The sequence below is a fragment of the Pteropus vampyrus genome, unplaced genomic scaffold (genome assembly GCF_000151845.1).
Source record: "Pteropus vampyrus isolate Shadow unplaced genomic scaffold, Pvam_2.0 Scaffold733, whole genome shotgun sequence".
NCBI lineage: Eukaryota > Metazoa > Chordata > Mammalia > Chiroptera > Pteropodidae > Pteropus > Pteropus vampyrus.
Genome location: NW_011889514.1, coordinates 33,701 through 43,073, shown reverse-complemented (window position 1 = coordinate 43,073; position 9,373 = coordinate 33,701). Strand labels below are relative to the sequence as shown.

Here is a 9,373-nt window from a genome sequence, read left to right as displayed (position 1 = left end):
AGTAACTCAGAAAGTCAGCTAACGTTTATGTAGCCTATAATTTTATGCTCCTACACTAGATATTATTTTATTTAAAAATATAAATAAAGCTATTAGAGATGAGATTGTTTTCATGGTGGCTCTCAGTAAGCCAGAAATCATTCAAGAAAACAAGATATGATACATACTGTAAAAAACAGTCTTTGTGAGAGATAGTCTGGAGAAAGCAACTTTTCTATTGTGCTATAAATCATCTCACAAGTATGCGAACTCACATATGCCTCCCAGTTAGAATACTGAGGTCTCATCATTGTATTTGAAGCAAAAAATCTGTGAAAGTAAAAGGAGTAATTGTGAATGAGATTCCATATCTCATTTTCTAAAGAGTTATGATATGTGAGGCCTTATAGAACAAACATCATTGAATAAGACATCACATTTTTGACGTAAAGCTTGCAATCCTCTCAAATTCATTATTGGCATTTTTGTTTGCAGCCTCTGACACCTGAGTTCTACACGTGCAGAAAAGCACATGGAAAATAGGGACAATGTGACTGAGTTCATTTTTCTGGGGCTCATGCAAAGCTCTGAGGCACAAAAAATACTGTTGTGTTCTTACTCATCTACATTGTGAAGATACTGGTCATTCTGCTTATCATGGTGACCATGATGGACGCCAGTCAATAGGTTCCCCCATGTACTTTTTTCTGCTAGATGCTGAAATAGATGCTGTTTATTATACTGCCTTTGCTCCCCAAATGATTGTAGACTTGCTCTATGAGAAAAAGACTATTTCCTTCCATGCTTGTATGACTCAAGCCTTCATAGATCATTTCTTTGCTGGTGCTGAAGTCATTCTTCTGGTGGTGATGGCTTATGACCTGTATGTAAACGTCTTCATTATTTGATCATCATGAATCGGTGGGTATGTGTTCTCATGCTGCTTGTGGCCTGGACTGGAGGTTTTCTGCATTCACTGACTCAATTTCTCTTTATTTATCAGCTCCCTTTCTGTGGCCCCGATGTCACTGACAACTTCGCATGTGACACATACCCGTTATTGAAACTTGCTTGCACCAACACCTACCTCATTAGACTTTCTATGGTAGCTAATGGAGGGGCAATTTGCACTGTCGTCTTCTTCATTCTCCTAGTTTCCTATGGGGTCATATTATTCTCCCTTAAGACTCATGGTTTGGAAGGGAAACACAAAGCCTTCTACACATGTGCTGTGGTCATTTTATTCTTTGTTCCTTTCCTTGTATCTTCCTGTATGCAAGGCCTAATTTCACCTTTCCCTCAGATAAATTCGTGGCTGTTGTTTTAACTTTCATTACTCCTATGTTGAACCCCTTGATCTACACCCTGAGGAATGCAGAAATGAAAAATGCCATGAGGAGGCTTTGCAGTAAATATGTGGTCTCAGCTGGAAGAGGGCTGCATCCTTCGTGACAAACATGATATTTATTTTTTTCAGTGAATCAAGGAGCAATTTCACTATCAGTGATTACATTTAAAAATCATTTCCTTTGAGTTATTTAGCCTCATTACTCCGAAATGGCCATATGTATTAATCTTTATCTAAATGGAATATGTTAGAGCTCTTTGAGAAAAAGAGAAACGCATAGATTTAATCTCTTATATAGATAATCATACTGTGTTAAGATTCTTCAGTGGACTTTTTTTCTTTTTTTTTGATTTTATTTCAGGTTCCTGTTAGGGGAGTATGGTTCCTCCCTGTTGCAGAGAAATGTGACCTCTTAAAACTTCATCCCTTAAATCCAAGAGTTTAATATTTTAAAATTAACAATCCAGATTATTAAAAAAATTGCTAATCTAACAGTAAAAACAAAATCTTTGTTAAATAAATTAATGTAAAAAAATCACAGCATGTGTCGTAACTGAGGATGAATCTATGAGAAATGAATTACTAACTTCTTACTGTGATGGTACCCTATAGGCAATTTTGTATATTCTGATCAAGTTTTGGACTGAAAATTTAAATAGTTCAACGCATTTGGTACATCTAAATCCAATGGTCTCTTTCAGTGGTTGAAATACATATTTAAGTCACTCATATCAGTAGAGCCCCAGAGTCTGCCTACATTAAATTAACTCTTGAGTTATGCTTTTTATACATGCAATAAATGTTAAATGTTTTGGGAACAGATCATTTTGTTTTACATGACAAATGCCTTTCTGATTCTCTGTGAACTATGATTCTTGACATAAGTGATAATTTAAGGTAACTTCTGTGTTTACAATTGCTCTGTAGAAGTTCTGGGGGTCAAATACTGTATTACAAAGATCATTTTTTTAAGGCTCTGGCATTACATGTTTCCTTGTTGAGAGGTCAGCCTATAACATAGATACTATAGTATCAACTTGGTATTTTTTTGCCTTCATACATTTTTCAATTTATAATTGGATTTACTTAGTGTATTTAACAACATTAATGACTTTATTTATTTAATGCATATTGAATGAATGCCAGGCACAAAGTTTTATTTATTCTTCAGTGGATGAAATAAAAACACTGCAGTGTTTCAGATACTATTATAGTATACAAAAATCACCCCTCAATTTAAAAGACCAACAATCACTTTATTATTTCAGGTGGTTTCAGTGGACCAGGAATTTGAGCACTTCTGCTGAGTATTTCTGGTTCAGCATCTCTCATGAGCCTGTGGTCAGAAAGTGGCTGAGGCTGAAGTCATCTAAAAAGTTTCTTCACTCACATATCTGGTACGTAGGCTTGCAAGTCTTGAGCAGTGGGAATGGGACTAGCTGGCATTCCTTGAGATTATAAAGGTGGGGCCCTAATGCAATAGAACTAGTGTTCTTATAGGGATACCAGAGCTCTCTGTGTGTGCGCAGAGGAAAGGTCATGTGAGGACAGAGTGAAAAGGCAGAGTCTGCAAGCCAGGCAGAGAGGCCTCACCATGCTCATTTATTGTCATTTTGATCTTGAACTTCTAGGATCCAGAACTGTGAGAAAATAAATGTATGTTTTTTGAGCCACCCAGTCTGTGGTATTTTGTAATGGCAGCCCAAGCAAACTAGTAGTATGATATGATGATGATTGATGATGATGATGATGATAAAAATTATTGAATCTGAATTGAATCACCAGATTTCAGATCAGGAAAATCACGGCTCCTCATCCAGTCACCACATGTGAATAGATTCCACATCCAGAGTTTTAGAATGAAGGATTTGTCAGGTATCCTTGAATGAGAACTCTGTGATGTTACGACAAACAAAAACGTTGGTGTCAATCTTCATTCGAACCCTTCTCTGAGGGCTCTGAGACTGTTTACCAGGGGAACTGTGCTCTGGGCATAGAGAAACTCTTTAATCTTTCTGGAGATTGCTGGAAATACATTCTAAGCTAACGGTCATTCCCAGGTGGCAAAATGCCACTGTGGTCCACTGGTCAGAAAGTAGACTGAAGGTGAATGACTATTGGCCCAAAGCTGTCAAAGGGGGCCAATTTTGTTTGTTACTGTATAGTGAGAGTAAATGTATTCTATAGGAAGCAGCCATTTCCATAGTGGGTCTCTGATCACGGGAGTAATGTCACCATGGTAGGAAGGACTGAGTAGATGTAATTTCTTTTAATCTTCCTTTCTAAAACAGTAAGCAAAAGGGGCACCATCTCCTTGGTCTACCAAAGAGATTGGAGAGATGCAAAGAGAGTATCTTATCACATTTCTATTTAATTTACTTGTTTGGCTTGGGAATAAAATGAAAGACAGGCTAAATCTGTTTGGAAAATGGGATCTTAAAAAATTCCTGTATCACTAATCTTTTCATTTAGTGATGCCTTCGTATATGAAAATTCTATAGGACAAAGTCAAAGGATACCTTTAATTATAATCTCTCAACATCTTTATTTCCTAAGGCAGGTCTCACTTGGAAAACAACGAGGTTCATTGAAATAATCATATAGATTAATTAGACAAATAAAACAATGTCTTTTGTTCAAATTACTTGGTAACAAGGGAGATTATCAGCTATTCCATGTAACAGAAAGATAAAATGATTGGGACATGGAAACTGAAATTTTTATCCTAAATCTGTCACCATCTGAATGTGTAATTTTAGAAATGTTTACTTCTCTGGGTCTCAGTTTCTTCAAATGCAAAACAAAAGGAGTGTATCAGATACTCTCCAATGATCCCTTCAATACTCAATGCCTCAGATTTTTATCGTTTATTATTTAAGATAAAATTCTGGTCTTCATGTACTTGCATTACCAGAAAACTCTCATTATAATATAATCTGAAATACAGCATTATTATTCTGCATAAAGTGAACAAGGTCCAATACTTACCAGAGACTTGTGACTTTTGGAGAGCTCTTAAATTAGGCAAAGACACTGTTGAACTGAAAGAGCAGAAACCGGCTTTTAGCTACATCACGTACTAGTTACACCAACCTGGGCAAATGAAATAAACCATTGTAAGCCTCGAGCTTTCTATTAACTGAGAATAATGTACTCATCTCATGGGATTAATTTGAGATTAAAAATGAAAGTGGATTGCAAATAATAAGCATTTGATTTATGATACAATATGGTTACTAGTGAATTTTGGGCCGATTAGAAATGGATAAGGATACTAATGTTACTGATTTAGCAAAGTAAATAAATAAGTGGATTTGTAATTCTAAATTCTCTTGAAAGAGGAAATGTGAAATTATTAGAGATAGAAGTTGGCATATTTCAAATCCCCAAGTGTTTTTGAATCTACTAACTATGCCTCTATAAGTCCATAAATTGGGATGAGAAAGTCTTCTTAAGGCCTTTGTTGAAAGATGGATGTTAAAGAAGGATCATGGTTACTACCTTGGTAAGTTTTAATGTGGGAAGTAATGTTGGGCCAAGGTCAAGATCAATACTTGAGGCCAGGCAAATGAATTGTATCTATTGGGCTGCTCCTCACTAATTGTATGTCCTGAGTACAAGACTTATCCTATCCATGTCTAATTTTCCTATCTGTAAAATAGAAGAAAATTTCAATCACATATAACTCTTTTAAAAAGTAAAAAATGAGATAATTTATGCAAGATGCTTTGCATAGCACCTAGCCTATACCAGTCAATGACATTTTTTAACCCTTACCTATAATAATAATGGCTAGCCTTTATACAGAATTTTATAATTTATCAAAGTATTTACATCACCTAAGAGAAAAGTAAGCTTAATTTCTTAGTCCTAAGTCTTCTCAGAATTTGTAGTATTTCTGAAAGCACAAAAATGGAAATCGAGATGAGAAGGTTAATGGAACATTCAGAAAAATATTTAAAAAATTTTAAAATGTGTCTTTTCTAAATTTAGAATACTATATAGTCATAGGAAAAACAAAATACGGACAAGTGAAAAGAAAAATAGTTTAGTTTCAGCATTGTGATAAACCTATGAATTAATAATGCTTTTCTTTATTTACTTTCTGTATATTTTCCTGCATAATTTTACATAATTGTGCCTGTAATGTTCAAAAATATATAAAATTTAACAATATAATAAATGAATGTTCTTCCATCATGACAGATTTTGGATAAATGTTTCTTTAATTCTTGAGTCAAAAAGAAATGCCTCATTTAACTGCACTGAAAAGACTTATAGCATTTGTACTAGCTGATTGTTTAGTAGACTCATGTGTAGTTTGGTACTTAATGAAAAAGAGCATTGCTGGGAGAGGTGTTCTTTGTTGATCCATGTATGTTTTGGAGTGAGAGAGGTTATTTATTAGAATGTCATGGTTATTGGTGGAAAATGTGGCTTCTGGCATCACATTTGAGAGCAGCTGAACCTAAGAAATTCTTTCTCCAAGAGTTGAGAAGTCCTACTCAACAAAATATAGAAAATAATTGAAACCTTAGCTTCCAAATAACAATCTTATGTTTCCAGAAGCGATGGGACACTCAGGTGGTTCTTTCAAGATTAGGCATTTAGAAAACCACCAATCCTCTTCATGTGAAGTAGCATGGGGGAAAGAAAAGCATGGAAGAGCTAAAGAAGTGATCCACTTCAGTCTAAGCTAAGTGCGTGTGTGTGTATATATATATATATATAGTATATAGGTACCTGCTATCGTATTTACTCTTTTTTACGTTTGCTCAAATATTTATCTTATTTTATTTATGCTATAATTATGGGTGTTTTTCTATAACTTATATTTTAATATTCTTTTATTTCTGAGGTTGATAATTTGGATTTTTTTTTCTTCTGTATTACTCTTGCTAGAGGTTTATCAGTTTTATTATAGAAGTACCAATTTTTGGCTGTTTTGATTTTCTCTATATCTCTATCTTATTGATATTTTTATCTTATTTTTATTATGTCCTTCTATAAAATTTTTCTATGTAAACTATTTCTGTTTCATTAGGGAGCTTAGTTATGCCACTCCATCTTTTTGGGAGTAACCTTCTGATATTACCTATGACACAAAGTGCACTTGTGTCAAATTGTGTCTCTATGAACATCCACTTACTTCTGGTAGTTGTCTTTCAAATGAGCTACATTGGGCCCCTGTATCAGGGAATTATTGAGTCAAAATCCCGGTGTTCATGACAGGGTGGTGGGATTAGCCTTCTACCAAAGTCTCTAGGCTGCAACCATTCATGTAGCAGATACTTCTGAGAACATCTGAGTTCCAGGATTATGGGGTTCCACTGGTAACTTTGCATGAGAAATCCCCTAGCGTCAGTGTCATGTCTTTCTTGTTACTGGGATGGGATAGGGATAGTAATGAATTTGGTAGGATTTTTTGCATATCTCTAAAGGTCATGGATCATTTTCCCCCCAGAAATTTGTCTAATAGGTCTTGGCTTTGTCTTTTGGCTGGATTGATCAGTCAAACTGGACTATTGAGATTTTCCAGAGCTCGCATACCCTCTCAAGCTTATTCTTTAAAAAAAAATTCTATTGTAATGTTTTCAGTATAATAAATTAACTTATTTTGAGTGTGTTCAATCTAAACTTTTTTTCAGAAAATTATGCAATTGATGTGGTTTGTCAAGAATTACTGGGATTATTGCACATTTTGAGACAATCATATGAACTATTATTTTCAGTGTATCATTCTTATTGGAGTATGTAAATTCAGCTTCTGGTTGTTGTAAACATCTATTGATCTAGCAAATACTTTTACTTCATTTACATAAGCAGAAAGCATTAGTAGGTCTTCGAATTCATCTGGAAAGGACATAGAGGATTAAACCTATACATATATTAGTTCTCCAGTTCTGAGTCATAATTGAGTCCAAAGTAACCTTGATCATGTCAGATAGTTCTTCTAAATTAAGGATGACCTCTCTCTCTTCTGCCACGTACCACTGAAAGAAGAACAATGCTTAACTGTATTATTTTAATTTCAGGAGCAATACATGTAACATTCCCGGTTGGTAAATTTAATCAATTCCCTAGGTAGCTGAAATCCACCAACTTTTGTTGGGCTCAGCACATAATTAAAATCTTCAGCCTGTTCAGAGACATATTTAATGCCTTTTTACTTATGGCCCTTACCTAGTACACAATATTAAATTAAATATATATGAAGGGACAATGCTCAATGGAGCCCATAGTAAGACACATTAAGGAAATAACAGTGGAAGCCCTCAGAGACTTGTCGTAGGGGCAGGCTCTTGGAAAATAATTCTTTTCTTGCAGAAATGGTTGCTCACTTGATACTGGACTGAAAATAAGGAATTGCATTATTTGACTGAAAATCATTATGGTTTCAGCTGACATAGATTCAGGCCTTCAAACCATACAACTGTGATTACTGGTCTTTTCAAGAATTGAAATATCACCTTCAGTAACTTCCTCAGGACCAAGTCTCCACTTCTGAGCCTCAGGGCCTCTAGAGCAGAGATAACAGCTGGAGAAGGACCTCCTTTTATAGGAGTATGTTAGAGTCAGGGATCCTGAGACTGTGTCTCCCTTCATTTGGTTTAAATATTATTTGCCTTACCTAAAGATTCCCTAATTTGAAGCTCATAAATTTGCATCCACATTATTAATTTTCTTTTCAAATTTGAGGCTTTTCATACATTTCGCTGTCTGCTAATCTTTCTTGGCCAGACCCCATTTTTTTTTAAGGATTGTTCTAAGGCAGAAAACTGCAGAAGAGTTTCCTTTATTTGAATTTGTTCCAAATATTTAAAGAAACGAATCTATAATCACCCTACATTCTCTGTCCTTGTTTCCCCCCCAGCTTTACTTATTTAGTTGCTCATATTTACATTGTAGAATTCAATAAGTTTTTTTCAATTGTAATTGGCATAAAATAATACATTAGTTTCGGTTGTACATCGTAGTGATTAGAGCTCGTGATCGCCCCACCAAATCTTGAACCCCTCTTCCCTTTGCATATATATTACTACATTGTTGACTATTTTCCTTATGCTATACTTTATACCTCTATGACTATTGTAACTATCTATCGTATTTCTTAATCCCTTTGCCCTTTTTCACCATCCTCCCTCAAACCTCCTACTGTCTAGTAGCCCTCAAAATATTCTCTGTATCTATGAGTTTGTTTCCATTTTTGTTGTTATTATCATTTATTTTGTTCTTTAGATTATGCATGTACATGAAATCACATGGTATTTGCCTTCCTCTGTCTGACTTACTTCATTCAGCGCAATACCCTCTAGATCCATCAAGGCAATATCTTTTTCCATCCCCTTCCTTTTACTCTATGTGTGCCTTTTAATCCGAAGTGAGTCTCTTGTAGGCAAAATATGTAGGGGTCTTGTTTTCTTATCCATTCAGCCACCCTATCCTTCGGCTGGAGCACTTAATTCTTTTTCATCTGAGGTACTCTTAGATAGGCAGCTAGTATTATTTTTTATTCATGATTTGATATGTGTTTTTTTTCTTTGTAAAGAAGTCCCTCCAATATTTTCTGTAATAGTAGTTTGGTGTTGATGAATTTCCTTTAAAAAGTAATGGTTTAAAAAGGCAGAGGCTGTGTCTGCACATATAAATGGAATAATGATTTTTCTGATGAACATACCTGAGAGATTACTGAAAACTTAAATTTCTGCCCAGGCAGGAGTCTCTGTTAACTGATATCTGGTCCTCTAGATCTGGCATCCCCAACCCCTGGGCCCAGGAGTGGTACAGTTCTGTGGCCTTTTAGGAAACTGGCTGCACAGCAGGAGGTGAGTGGCAGGTGAGCTAGAGAAGCTTCATCTGTACTTACAGCCACTGCCCAGTGCTAGCGTCACTGCCTCAGCTCCACTTTAGATCATCAGGCATTAGATTCTTGTAGGAGCACCAGTCTCTGGTGCAAAAAAGGTTGGGGACCGCTGCTTTAGATTTTTTCTTATTATTCTTCCCTTTGCATCAATATCTCTCATTGTTGATAGAAAGTGGAAGGTC

General features: G+C 35.4%; 1 pseudogene; it reads left to right on the top strand.

Moving 5' to 3' along the window:
* Nucleotides 1-448: 448 nt before the first annotated feature.
* LOC105309367 lies at nucleotides 449-1,431 on the top strand (annotated as a pseudogene).
* Nucleotides 1,432-9,373: the final 7,942 nt, after the last annotated feature.